Below are 15913 nucleotides of genomic sequence, written 5' to 3'. Positions count from 1 at the left end.
TTTATAAATATTAAACATGACAAACAGAATAATGATTCTTTTTACATATATTTGTGTATTTGTTTTCACATTCTTAGTAAAGTATATCAGAATTTTGTGCTGACATTATCAGAAAACAATGTATTTCCTTTCAATATAGTCTGCTAATGTTAGTGTTGTCATAGACCTATTCACAATGGTTTTTAATGTATCTTTGCATGGTTCTTATTTTTAAAACTGTTTATTTGCAGACCATTATACTTTTGAGAAAATATTTTTATCTTTTTTCATAAACATTCAGGTATCAGTAACTTCACAACAGATTCTAATATATGGATGATCCTCTAAATTATATTTTTATACTGAATGTGTAAATATTTCAGTCTAAATATTTAAACTGTTACTAAGTTTTGCCTCCATGCTGAGCAATTTTCCTGATGACACATAGTTATGTCAAAACTCATCATATTATTTGTTTCTATAAGAACTTTGATTTTATAACAAAATTAAATACTATAAAATCATAGGGTGTTTTTTTTTTTTTCTTCCCCAGGTTTATTTCATTTGAATGTAGACTATAAAAGTCCAATTAAAAGTAGGAACTTCGGCTAAGCTTGTTTGGTTCAGTGGACAGAGCATCGGCCTGCAGACTGAAGAGTCCCGTGTCCAATTGGTAGAGGGTTGTGGGCTTCATCCCCAGTACAGGGTGAGCAGAAGGCAGCCAATCAACGATTCTCTCTCATCATTGATGTTTCTATCTCTCTCTCCTTTTCCCTTTCTCTCTGAAATCTATAAAAATATGTTTTTAAAAAAATAGAAACTTCAGTAAAAGATTCTTTCCAAGTTCAATTGTAGATGTTCAAATTATTACAGTTCCTAGTTTGCTATTATAGGGATAAATATTAATGATCTCCTATTTGCATGTCTTGTTTACAATTAAAAAAAAATCATTTAAAATCTTCCGTTCATGAAAATGTTTTTGCAGTTCATCCATCCAAAATTTTGAGAACTTTCAAATGACTTTGAGTAAGACTCAATAAGAATGTAGAGAATACAACTGCATTCAAGTTAAATATTGTTTCAGGTAAGCTTGCTAGATTCAAGAGGGAGAAGAAGAGACTCACTTAGACTTTAATTTTACTGTAAATATGACCTATGCAATATTTGGTTCATATATAATTAACGAATGTGTTTTTGATTTTTATCTGAAATTATTTTATCTGACAACCAAATGGCAGGACACTGATTGATACTGTAGTCCTATGAAGGCTTAGACACTTTTCAAAGAGAAATAGTGAACACTGCAATGCTGACTTGTTTCTTAAAATATATTTATAATAATAACTGCATCGCAGAAATTCTGTACTTCCTTTTTTTCCCCTAAAACAAGAGTCAGAAAACTAGGCCTCCACATGACATCTGGCCTGCCAACTGACTTAGAGAAGACAAGGAGCTAATAATAAGGTTTGCATATTTACACGGTTGAAAAAATAAAAGTAGTATTTGTGACATCTATATAGTTATATAAAGTTCAAATACACACAAAAAGACATTTTTATTGCAATATCTCCTTGCTTTTTCATGTATGCACTACCGGGGCTGCACCCACTGTAAGCAGCAGAGCTGAGCAGCTGTGAGTTGATTAAGAGACAAAATGGCCCTCAAAGCTCTACAGAAACGCCTCTGACTTTGTTTAAAGGGTGTGAATGTGTGAATTTTAACAGCTACAGTTTTATTTCATGTTTCATAACTATGTATGCTTTTTTTATTTACCACAGCATGGTTTGCTATCAAATTTTATGTGTACATTTTCACCGCAAAATGAATTACTTTCTTTTCAAATTCAACTTTTAACTGAATTTGATATAGCAATTAAAATAATGTTAGACATATCTTTGACTTAAGGAAATAAATTCTCCAAATCTTCTATTTACACCCATGTTTTAAATTAAATGGTATTCTTTGTGAGTCTCTATTTATAAATGATATGAACGTAGCCATTAAATTGTTTGTGAACTGCAGTTAATGAAACCAGAGTACTACTTTAGCAAATATATAATAAACCATGACATAAAAAAATGAATATAGCCAATCTAAAAATATTATTTAAAAATATTTATTGATTTCAGAGAGGAAGGAAGAGGGAGGGAGTGACAGAAACATCAATGATGAGAGAGGATCATTGATTGGCTGACTCCTACACGCCCCTACTGGGAATCAAGCCTGCAATCCGGGCATATGTCCTTGGCTAGAATCGAACCTGGGACCCTTCAGTTCATAGACCAGCGCTCTAGCCTCTAAGCCAAACAGGCCAGGGAACCATAATATTTTAAGTCCTGTGTAAGATAATACAGCATTGGATGCTTGTCATTACTACAGCTATTTTTTTTTCAATAAAAATAAATCTGTATAAGGTGAGACTTTATACAATAAGACAATTGTGTAGGATGAATACTCCTAACCCAGAAACTGCAAGTATCTCAAATTAAAATAAAAATTGCATTTCTGTCATAGATATAAGTAAGTTAAGAGGAAGATGGCCAAAGGAGAGAGAGTGAGCAGAAATCATAGTCTGTGTGTTTGACAGGAGATGCATCTCCTTACTGTCAGTCAATTTCAGGAATAAGTTCATTAAAGAACATTCTTAATTGTAGTATTTGCTCAGACTTAGGGAAATCCTTAAATTCAAAGACCTGTGGGCATGAGAGAAACCTTACAAAAGCTTGGTCAGGACAAAATAGAGGACAGGAAAAGTGCAATTGTGAACACCTAGTCAACATTGAAATTGACTAATCACCTCTTGAATAAATATTAATAGTTCATCAGCAGATTTATGATTTATGCTTTTCACCATGACAACATACACTACATCAATGGTTGATGGTAAATTTTGACACACATTTTGCTATCAGTACATGAGAATAATGTTAATACCTTTCTATGTAACAGACTGGATTTCCTTAAGCTCCTATATCTCAATAAAAAAGTTCTTGATTCATATTCACATTAATTCTATACATTTCCCTAAAGAATCTGACATTTTAAATTTAGCATATTATTCATTGAAAAGTTTTAAAAGAAGCAACAATTTAGGTATAGTAATTCTGTACTTATCTATAAACATTTGTATTAAAATATGAAATACTTAATTTATGAATATATTTATGGTGGTAGTAATTATTTCCAATCTCAATACAAGAGATTCCTCTGAATCCTCAGAAAATTCTTGGTAGTTGACTTAGACTTTGAATGTTCCACCAGCAATTTTCAAATGCATGCAGGTTACTATATTAGTCAGGACAACCTCAAAAATCACACAAGAAATCGCCCGTATTTTATTGATTAACTCAATTATATTCTTCACTTTGTCCAAACAGTTCAAGAGATAAAACATGAAGACCTGAAAATGTAAATAATAAACTTAATGTAAATAATTAACACCCATTCCTATTATTAAAGTAATTCATGCTACCTTAAAAAAAAGTATAAAGCACTATTAAAAACCAACCTCTTTATTTTTTGTTCCCACATGTACCATAATACCAACCATGTTCTTTCTCATTTCTTTTTTTTTTTAACTCACAGAATGCATTAAAATGTATCAGAAAATTTAAGCTTAAGTATGAGTGTTAATTATCTCTTGGCCGGAGCAGCCCCAAGGTGGAATTCTTGGGGTACCACAGGAATAAGAATTTTCAGAGGTCCCCACAGGAGGATGAGGTATGGTAGAAAGCTTTTTGTCCATGGAATCATACCTCTGGGTTTCCAATCTCCCATTTCCCTTAGTCCAGTCACAGAAGAAGTATAGGTGGATGGGGTTTCAGTAGAGCCAAAATCAGACTCGGTGTCCAGAGTTGGTTTTGGGATGTTTTTCTGTTTGTTTGTTGTTTTTTGTTTGTTTGTTTTTCCAGAGAGGAAGGGAGAGATGGGAACACCAATGATGAGAGAGAATCATTGATCAGCTGCCTCCTGCTCTCCTCCTTCTGGAGATCGAGCCTGCAACCCGGGCATATGCCCTTGCAGGAATCAAGCCCTGGAGCCCTCAATCCACAGGCCAAGGATCTAACCACTGAGCAAAACCATCTAGGGCCAGAGTTTTATTTCCATGTTGGAACCAGTGCAATAGGGCATCAGGCTAGGTTGTCTTGCGTTTCCTGCTGTAGTCTATTAGTTAGTTTGTGTGGGGTTCACATGGCCATGGGCCACAGGGGCAAATACAAGAAAGCAGGAATGAGAGAGCCCCATGAGCCAAGAGTCAAGTGCAACAGGAGGAAGAATTCTTTTCTTTAGGGGATTATGTTTTCCCAGATTGTCATGGGCTTGCAGTGGCTGCACTCACACTGGCCAATGATCTCTCCACCTAGGTTTGATGGACAGGCAAGTAGCTTCCCTAGTCACCCCAACTTTACTGGGCATGTGTCTATTTTTTCTTAGTTGGATTCCTCCCCCCAGTATTTTGCAGGGAATAGGCCTATGTTCTTTGAGGAGAGGGACTTTGTAGCTTCCTGGTAAAGCTGTCCAAATGACATGCCTATCCTGTTTGGCCTTCCCTTTGTTTCTTTCCTGTTATTAGCACCTAGCTAAGCACAGTAGTGTCACATCCACCCACCTCTCTCCTCTTAGTGAAGGAAGACCATTAGCAGTTGGAGAAAAGCCAGCTAACACACAGAGAAATTCAGTGCTGAGAGGTAGAGATAGAAAAACATTGATGAGTGTCCAAGTCAACCTCTCTTCTCTATTAAATATATTCCTCCAAAGTTTTGGAAATATAAGACACTTCGGGAGGTGGGGACAGTGGAATAGTTTGTAGAGTAAGCATTGGGTTCCATTTTTCCTATTAATATTGTACAAGATTATTGACAGTATCAGAAGAATTTGAGCAGCTGGTGTGTTTGTGTATGTTTGTAGGAGAGATCACTGATTTTTAACTTTGGTTTACATTATTAAGATTAGATGCAACAATAATACAAGGTGAGGCAAAAGTAGGTTTATAGTTGTTCATATGGAAAGTAATACAATAATTAAGAATTAACAATGTAAGAATAAACTGGATTGCATCATCACAACTGTGCTCCCCAAACATCACAACTTTTGTTCATTATTCCACAGAAGAGAATGACTGGAGTCTAGAAATTGGCTGCATCACTCACCGAAGGTCACAGTAGGTGCATTTTGAGGAACGTGTGTTTCCAGGTCACTAGAGAGAGGAATAGAGAGCTTAAGGGTCTTAAAGGATCATTGCTCCAAAAGTGGCAAATTCCACTTCTATTCACCGACCTTGACCAGAAGTAATCACATGGCTCTACCTAACTGTAATGGAGTTAAAATACATGGAAGAACACCTGGATTTTCGGGGATCAGTATTATATATAACTAAAATCCAAGCAAATGTTTCCCAAGTCTTAAGTAAAAAGACTTTTTTTTTTTTTTTCAGGATTCAAGGTTCAAATGATATTCTATCCCTAGACAAGCATGAATATCATGAAAAATAATTTTGCTTTTAAGTACTTCAAAGGTATTATGCAATTATGTAATCAGCATAATAAATTTAATTATGTAATTAGCACAATATATAATTAGCATAATAAAATAATTGTGAAATTAGTGCAATACATCAGTGGCAATTACTATCATATCAAAAAGTGTCTTCTGCATGCTTTCTTTTTCCTGGAGTATAAAATATTTCCAAATTTTTCCCTGAGCACATAAAATCACTTCTCCATCATTCTCACAAATGTCATGTAAAAATATTGTCACTTCTTTGGAAATGTCAAAGGGGAAATTAAAGAAGTTGACTATGACAAGGATATGAGTAAGTTAGAGGCCATTTGCAGTAAATGTATGCAATACTTCATTATTTAATATAGATGTTATGTTAAGATATAATAGTTTATATATTTTACACTATCATTTATATATAATTATATTACTTACTTGAAATTTAATACTGTTGGGTTCAAAATTTAAATATTTAATATCTATGGCATTATCAATAAGTGGAAAAACTGAGATCAATTCTTTCTGACCTTACAGTCTTAAAAATTTGAGGAAGAAATATAAAGCATTTTTATATAAATGTGACAATATTACATTACAGTTAATAAAAATCAGGACAACAAGAAAATCCTTTCAAATAAAATTACGTTGCTGGCCATCAATAAGAAGGAATACAATGAATTATGTATTAGTTTGGTTAACACATTATTTTAGCTTCATACAGTTTATGTATTTTTATGGAAAATAACCATGTTGCAAGTGATTACTAATCAGTAAAAAAAAAAAAAAGTAAAATTTATTAGCTACTTAATTTATAATTTTTAATTTTTATCCTTCTGTCTCTGCAAATGGATGAAATAAAATGCTAGCTATGCAGTCATATACAATATAGAAAATACAAATTTACCCTTGAAAATACTAAAAATAGTAATAATTATTACAGATAACTGGAGGATTTTAAAATTAAGACTTCTGTTTTTATGTGTAGGCTTTCTAGCAGCTTCCCTAACCTGTCACCATTGTTTTAAAGGAGGACACGAAGCACAACCAAAGGTACTGATGTCATGTCACTTAATGGGCACAGCCAGGGGATATGGCAAGAGGGCGTCTCCTCCTCTCAGACAGGGCTGCTCACAAAAATATAGGGCTTTTGTCTGCATTTCATAAATACTGCATGAAACCTTTTCCTCCATTTCCACCTTTTTTAAGAGGAACGGAATCTTTGCCAGGCAGCTTCAAATTCAATCAGCTAATTTCACTCACACCGCCACTGTTATTTACTGGAACAGCCTACAGAAAAAAAGATTCATTGCATGAATCTGAGGGGAAAAAGCACAGTTGGTATTCAAAAATATTAACTTTGCTGACATTAATGATTTTATATATAGAAAATCATATCACTGATTAAATGTTAATACCTGGAAATTATTTTTGAATGAAGTACTAGCTAAAGGCAAGCAATTATTTAAAATGACTCAAGGCCTAAAAAAATACAGATACATATAAAATTGGTTAGCAACTATTTCAGATTTTCAGCCATATGTATAAACATTTATTAGGGTGTAAATTAATGTGCTGAAATGACTAATATTTATAATAATGCAATTCATTCTGAGTTTTAAAAAGTAATGTCATTCTTTAGAATAAATTCTGAGCACATTCTAGACCAGAAAGGCAGTTTTTATTGAATAAGTATTTTACTTTTGACCCTGATGTTAAAATATATCTTAAATCCTCTGACAAGATTATTTTTGTCTGAAAGTCTTCTTTTTTTCTCTTTTTTCTTCTTTCTTTTCCATCCCTTTTCTCTTTTCACCCCTCCCTTTCTCCCTTCCTCCCTACTTTCTTTCATGCAATCATTAGTTTATTATTTCAAGCTGTATCATGCTTTCACTATGTAGTAACAAGGACTAAGCACTTAGAAAAACAGAGATGAAAATAAAAACAATTCTAAGAAACTTACAAGGTAGTTGAATTTATGCTGTCTTGTAACTCAATTTGATGAATTATCCAAAGCAAAATCACCCAGGAGCCAGGCATATCAAGCAACCTTATTACCCAAAACCAAGAAGCGATTTTCTGTTCCCAGTACACATTTCAGTAGTTTGCAATCTAGGGCTACTGGGACTGATACAACTAATGTGTTTCATTTGTGAAGGTGTTTGTGCATACATGTATCCATTTCTGTTGATTACTAGTAAATACCTACTTATAAAATTACTGGTTCATAGGTATGCTTGTGTCCAACTTTGGTAGACATTGCCAAATGATAGTACTGAGCAGATACACTAATTTACATCCCCAGTAGCAATGCTTTAGTGATTCAGTTCAACACCTTTTTATCTATAGTGTCTGTTTTTTAAGTAAAATCAGTTATATTAAATTCTACAGCATGCAATATTTTGAGTGTAGCTGCATTTATATAGAGTGTACTGCTGGTGTTTATCCTGAATACATCAGTAGTACATTCCTATATATGAACATATATGCTATTCGTTTTATAAACATAGTATGATATTATGGTTATCCATTCACCAGTCAATGCAGATTTGGGCTATTTACATACTGGGGCATAGACTCTAGATTATAAACTAAATTGCTATAATTATTCAAATACAGACTTGTGTGGACATATGTTGATATTTTTTTTGTTCTCTTGGGTAGATATCTAGGAGTTAAGTTTCTGATTCCTAAAGCAAGTATCAATAAATGATTAACTTTATAAGAAACTGCCAAATACAAGGAAACTATATCATTTTTCATTCCCAACCAGCAATAACTGAGAGATCAATTCTTTGCATTCTGCCCAAACACTGCATTCCTAGTGATTTTAATATTGTGTATTCTAATTTATTGTGTAATTCAATTTATAGTAGTATCTCATTGTTTTAATATATTTTTCTAATGACAAATGACATCAAGCAACTTCTCATATATTCATGTGCATCTGTATAAATTATTTGATAGAGTGTCTCTTCAGATCCACTGTCCATGTTTTAGTTTATGCATATTGTTCCATTTTAAGAGTTATTAAAATATTTAGACAAAAGTCCTTTATCACGTGTGTGATTAACAAATATTTTTTCTACTTGCTGGCTTATCTTTAATTCTCTTAGTGATCAGTTTCACAAAGCAAAGGTTTTAAATTTTGAAGGGCCCAGTTTATCTTCTTCTCAAAGCCTACAGTCACATATATGTTCTTCCAGGGCTTCTTCAAGATAAGCTGTAATTTAAATTTTACAGTTAGGTCTATGATCAACTTTGAGTTCATTTTTGTGTACTTGTCATGGTTTATTATGTTGGCATATGGAAATCCAAGCATTCCAGTAACATCTGGAGCAAAGAATCAGTTTCTCGGTGCACTGCCTTTGCAACTTTAAGAAAAACCAATTGTCATGTTTGGTGGGTGGGTTCACCCCTGGCTTCTGTGCTCTGTCCCCTGGATCTGTCTCTCCTTTTGTGAGAACCATACTTCCTTGATCCTTAATTACTACAGTGGGCAGTGCGAGCCCGCCCTCGGACGTTGGTTTTCTTTATCGGAGTTTTCTTGGCTATTCTACCTTCTTTGCTTTTCCATATAACTTTTGAAATCAGATCATCAATATAAAAAAAACAACTTACTGTTATATCGATGAATATTTCTTTCAATCTATAAATTAAAGAGCAGAGAAATGACATCTTAAAATTCTGTTTTCCAATCCGTGAACACTGTTTTTAGTTTTCTACTTTTGTTTTGAGGTTTTCAACATACAGATATTATACATATATTTTTTATTTATTAAAATATTTTGTTTTAAAAATGCTATTATGAGGAGTAATTGTTCTTTTAATTTTTAGAAATCCATGTGTCTTAGTTTTTTGTTAAGGCTTGTGGTGTTACTTTTTAAAATTTTCCTTTATTGATTAAGGTATTACATATACATTTCCCCCTCCCCCCTTGCCTGTGTCCATTGGTCATGCCCATATGCATGCATATAACTCTTTTGTTTGATCTCTATCCTTCCCCCCATCTTCCCCTACCTTCCCTTTGAGGCCCAATGGCCTGTTCGATGCTTTTCTGTCTCTGAATCTATTTTTGTTCATCTGGCCAGCAGTTAGTTTGCTTTGGCAAGACTTAACCTTTTCTCTGGGTAATTTAAACATTTTTATAGATTGATTCTAGAATATAATTTATTTAAGGCAAGTTTTGCTCATCCCTGAAGATGTGACTTTTCTGTGATTTTTACTAATCCCCAGGTAGTCTCAAATTCTGTTACTCTGGCTGATCACAACTTGGACTGCTCCTAGCTCTGGGTAAACTGTTAGGTTGTAGCTTAAACATCTCATGACCAGAAATATTTCACTATCCTTTAGGCATTTTTTCCCCCATTTTTGTGAGATTTATACAGGGTGGGGTTTTTACAGTTGTGAGTATATGAAACAGTATTTATTCTTGTATTATTATTTATTAATTGCTATATTTCTTTTCATACATACAACTTTAAACTTATTTTTGCCACACACTGTAATAATTATTTAATTGCTCCTAGGATGGAAATTCCCTCTTATCTCTTATTAATGATTATACTAGTACTAGTGGCCTGGTGCATGAAATTTGTGCACATTAAAAGGGGATTAATTAGAAGAAATATTTTGATATTGCTATTTGACCTTTCTCTATAATACAAGTGTCAGAGATGAGAGAAAATTAGTAAAATGTATGTGAAAATCTTCCTCCTGTCAGAGTCTGGGACGCACTGTGGGACCCAGAGTCAAGTCCCCACTCACCCATGTCACCTCAAAAATCACATGAGATCCAGACCTGGCTGTGCTCACCCTTATCAAGCCCCATCGGGTGGTGGGTGCAGCCTCAGGTCCCTGTGAAACTCTGTTGGGCAAGGGGGCACAGCCTCAGGTTCCCTAGTGCACACTCAGGTCTCCAGCCCGGTGCTGGGGCAGAGGGCCCAGCCTCAGGTCTCCCAGCCCAGGCCGGGGCAGGGGGATGCCTTGAGGTCCCCTGTCAATCTTTGCCAGGTGGGGGGTGTGGCCTGAGGTCCCCTGTCAAGCCCCGCCAGGCAGGGGCACAGCCTCAGGTCTTCTGCCCTGGCCCAGCTTCATGCATCCTCAGGTCCCTGCTGATTGCTCATTAAGCTTGTTACTGGAACTCAGCCTTTGCTGTGGATGCAGCCATCTTTATGATGGTGTGATGGTCAATTTGCATATTCCCTCTTTATTAGATAGAATTTATAGTCTCTTTAGGTATTCATGCTGAAAAATATCTTGTATATAGTTAATGACAGCTTTTTTCCCCCTTCAATTAATTGTACATTTTTACAGTTTCATCTAGTTATATTTTTTCACATCTTTTCCCTTTTCAGAAACACAACTTATTATATTTAAAACCACTATAACTTTCCCCCCCACTTATTCAATTGTTATTTCCTCTTATTACCTTTCCTGTCGTATTTGCTTTCTCTAGCCTAAAAGCAAGTTCGTGTTTACAGAGTCAGAGACATGTCATGCCAAGCAGTTTCTCAACATTTCTAAGAATCAATATCACTACCTTATTGCCACTGTGATACACATTTCTTTTAGAAGGCTGTCATAATAGAAATGGAAAGTTTATTTCATGTAATAGGCTGGTGACAATTGATTCTTTGTAACTATTTTGAGCACTGTGTTAAAAATAAATAAAAAAGATTTCTGAGGCGTATGGAAACTAATTGACGGAGTGCCAGGATGTTTGGCAATGTCTGTCATAATTATGCCAGTCAGAGTGGTGACCTGTTTGCTAGTCATATATTAAGTGAGAAATACTCTTTTGATAACTCATAAATCTTCTTGATATCAAGTTCTTTCTAATAACTGAACTGTTCAACATGGTAGGCACTAAACATATGTGACTACTTAGGTTTGAATTTAAATTAGTGAATGTTAAATGAAATTTAAAAATCCAGTTGCTGAGTTTCACCAACCACAATTTAAATGCTCAATAGCCAGATGTAGCTGGTAACAGCTTATCAGTCAATAAAAATGTAATATATATATATATATATATATATTACATTTTTATTGAGGCAAAAATGTTTTATCACCTGTGAATGTCATAAAGAACTAATTTACACATGAGTTTGATTGATTTGTATGTATTTGGCTCTTCCGTGTAAAATAAAATGCTGAACCACAAACTTCTTGGGGGTATATATGCTACTTATCTGATTATCCATTTACAATTATATTTATTTTATTGTCTCTTACCATGTGATGTGATTTTTGATAGACTTCTCTACCTTTCATAGATTTTGACTAACATTGTGGAAATGCATTAGATGTTCCTGAAGAGGAAATTGCTAACAGTGTTTCTGTGTCAAAATGATAATGCCCTCATTAGCTTAAATACTAGCTCTGTTCCATCAGCTGCAGAGAAACTGCCTTTGTGTGTGAACTTAGCTATTCAAAGGACATGACTGGGAAGTTCTTTCATTATATATGAATATCATTTTGGACAATGAACTTCTTAATGAAGAGCTCTAGGGTATAATAAAAATCAATCTGACAAAGAGTTTTAGAAGAGTTTTGTGAAATGATAATATAGTCAATAAAGAAAGATACTACATCACAGAAATGCAGTCATCAGGGTGAACATTATCCATATAATTTACTTTTAAAAATAATGTTAAATATTTAAATTTTAATGTATTCCTTTTTTTTTTTTTAATATGGTAAGTATTTCACAACTACTCCTTATGCTAGCTCCTGGATACTCTTTTGTAAAAAGCCAGAAAATAGTAATGCATTTAAGTTCTAATACTTTTCTCTCTGGGTTGCTTCATCCTCATGGTATGTGAAAAATTCACTTTTAGCTCACCCAGATTCAATTCAAGAAAATTATCTTGAGGATTCCCAGTATTACTTTTTTATACCTAATAAATGAAAAAAAAATGAGAGAAAAAAATTCTCCGCCTGTTAACACTTGCTCTTCCAGTTAAGGGTTCTTTATCTGTTTTATTTGAATTAACCACTCTGGAGCTTGTAAATTTATCCAGTTATTTTCTCCAAAATATTTATCGAGCATTTGCCCTGCCAATTTTCTACTTATAGTTATTTCATTGTCAATGATTAATTTATTTCTAAAAGTTATTAAAATATATTGATGAAGTAGGCACTGTATAATTCTATGTTCTTAACATGCCCTTTCATTGGAATAGAATAATGTATGTATTGTATTTTAATATATAGAAATAGAAAAGAGAATTTTTCATGGAATATGGTCAGAAGTGAAATATGTTTTCAAAATAGAAATACTTTCAGAATTAAACTTCCAATCAAGATTTTTGATACAATAGTTTGTTGCTTCTCATTCCCACAATACGCTGTCTTGAACCAAAGTCGACTGAGAAGTAAGTTACTGCAAAAAGGAATGTGAATTAATACAGTTTAAAAGAACTTTTATTCTTTTGTCCAAATCCCAGGTTGTCCTTGATATCTAGATATGGTTCATCATTCCTCCCCCCCCCCAAAAAAATGGACTTATTATGCTTAATTGCTCTGCACTTGACCTTCACCCACTCTGCTTTCTATTATGGATGACATTCCCCCTCCAGTACATTTCTGTTTGCTGGACAGACCCAGCCAATAGGAGGCACTTACCGTAGATAAAAAGGCAAGGGGAGAGAAAATAACCAGGTTTTTGTTCTGGTCTCCACTCACTGTGGCTCATTAGACCATGATCACAGCCATTCATGCCAGGGCCCAGGTCTTATGCTTCTGTGTCTCCTGCCGAGTCTCCTGCTTTAAGGGTGGCAGGTGCTTCCTGCCATTGCTCACCTCTGGCTTCCCTTTTAAGTCCTTCCATCTTATGAAGCTTTTTCTTTGCATTAAATTGTCCCACTATGAAATACTTAGAATAGTTTCTGTCTTCTTTCCTGAAGTATTTGTGATACATTCATTCAATATGTATACTGTGAGGGAATATACTGTATGGTGGTCTGTGTTGTATACCCTGCTTTCTGATTCAAAGACATTGTGCTAATGGCAATTATGGAGAATGAGGCTATATTGGCATAGAGCTACAATTAATCCAGTCTTACTAAATAGATGCCTTAAGCCAATTACGACTTTTTAAAAGAGTTAAGCATTGTGAAACTAGAAAATTGGACTAATAAAAATGTAGATATAAGAAATAGTGATTTTTTTCTTGTTACCTTCAACTATTGTGAAATCTATTTTTTATAACTTGCCCTCTTTGGAAATCAAATTTTAAAAATGTTATTAAACACAAAATCAATGCACTAACAAACTGTTTTGCATAAGAAATAGGTATCATTGCTATTTTTTCTAACTATTGAAATTGCATTTTCATATCTTTAATATTAGCTGTAATAAACAATTGTGTTACTATTTCTTTAAAGTTTCCTTTAAAATATTCAACTGATTTTCAAGTCTCATGCCAAACAAATTGAAATAAACTATATTTCTTTATGAGATCATTAATCAGATAGCTCCTAATATCCTCTTGAAGCAAGTCAGACTATCAAATTATAAATAAGTATAGTTAAATGCTGAAAAACTGTTCGTCTTTTAAAGAAGACTTTGCAAGCCACACATTTTGCAGACCAATTGGTATCGCCTTGGGTAACAGTGTCAGAGAGCCTATTTCAGAACAGCTGAGTGACTTTAACACGTGCTTCTTGGAGAACAGTCCCCCTGTGACCCATGGTTGAATTCAGATTGACTGACTTCTGTGTCAGCAGAGTTGCTAAAATTATATCATTGTGCTTTGGATCTAGTCTCAGTCTTCCAAAAACCTATAGAGTTTTAAAAGTTTTAAAATGTTCACAAAATACCTCAGGATGTTCCCCCCCGCCCCCCACTTTGATCATCTTTCTCATGTCCCCTGTACCTTTGTCACTATCTGTACTGAGCAAATTGCCCAGAACTCCCACTGCCTTAAAATGGTAAAAATAAAAATTGACCAGGGAAGGCAAGCCACAGAAAGTCTGCTTTGATTGACCTATGGCTGAGGTGAACAGCAATCACCACTGAATGTAGCGTTCAGTATTCTGATAAAATTCTGAAAAATGTAATAGCATCAACTCATTCATCCTGGGGCTAAACCCCTTTCCCAAAACTTAAGAGGTTAGTACTGTAAACACATTTAAAATGTTAAAATTAAATGAATAAAAATAAGTCCCATTAAAAAATTAGAAAAAATGAAAAATATATTCACAATTCTCTTCATAGAAGTAGCATTTATTTACTATAACACTTGTAAACAAATTACAATTATGCATATTAAGACTGAATTTTGTATTCATATTTATGTATAAACTAGAGGCCTGGTGCATGAAAATTCATGCATGAAAAGCAGCAGTCCAGCCGATCAGGTGAAGGTCTCCCCCATCATCCCCTACTGCTGGCCACTATGACTGCTGGTCTTCCTTGTCCCTCACAACCACTGAGGCTTTGTCCAGAAGCACGTCCAGAAGGACATCCAGAAGATGTCTGGTCTATCCAGACTAATTAGCATATTACCCTTTTATTAGTATAGATGGAAGAGGCACTACTTTCAAAAAGAACTTGCATTCTGGTTCATTCTGAAGATTAGAGGTAACTGGTGAAGCTAGTCTACTGTACTTCATGTACATAAGAGACCAGGAATGTTTTAATAATGTTTGGGTAAAACAGATATGTAAAGGTTTGATGTGTTCACCTAAAAATACAGAGCCAAAGAGAGAAGCAACATGTGTTTATTTGCGATAAAAAAGATTTACAGTTCTGGGAAGCACAGATTCAGTCAGAAGCTCAAGTAGTGTTCTGAGAAGGAGGTGAAGGAAGGCAAGGGGTGTTTATAAAAAACAGGGGGAAATAATTACATGAAAGAGGGCAGGAATTTCTATTAGAGTTACTAACCAAGGAAGGAATACTATAGGTGCAAATAAGAGAAGCTGTTCTTAGCCAATTCTACAGAATGTCTTTAATTTTCAGTCTACTCGTCAGGATGTCTGCTTTTCTGTTTGAAATAGTTGTTTGAAATACAATGTTGGTTTGGCCAAGTCCAAAGGTTTTATTGCTCAGCTTAAATGTCCCAAAGGTTTGAGGAGTAAGATATGCAAAGCAATTTGTCTGGGATGGGGACTCTGACTCCCTTTGTTGAGGCCCCACTTGTATTATTTTTCACAGAAGAGTGGCTATAAAATGTCTCTGACAACCAGTAGTTGGGATTTGTCATTGAAAGCAGACATGGGAGGGCTGATTGGTTTACATGATGTCTTCTAACCCCTGAACATTCTGTCTTCCATGCATTCAGTTCCAAAGAACCAACTATGAGTATTCACTTCTGCCAGGAAGCTGAGGTGTTCCTGTCCCAGGTCACACCGCGTGGGCTCACACGCTGCTTCTTTCCTAATAGAAGAGTTTTGTTGTTGGTACACAGTGCTCTCAAGGGGCTTAGCACGTT

The sequence above is a fragment of the Pipistrellus kuhlii genome, unplaced genomic scaffold (assembly GCF_014108245.1).
Source record: "Pipistrellus kuhlii isolate mPipKuh1 unplaced genomic scaffold, mPipKuh1.p scaffold_m20_p_36, whole genome shotgun sequence".
In the NCBI taxonomy this organism is placed as follows: domain Eukaryota; kingdom Metazoa; phylum Chordata; class Mammalia; order Chiroptera; family Vespertilionidae; genus Pipistrellus; species Pipistrellus kuhlii.
The sequence above is the reverse complement of the archived record's forward strand: the minus strand, read 5'-3'. Positions refer to the sequence as shown.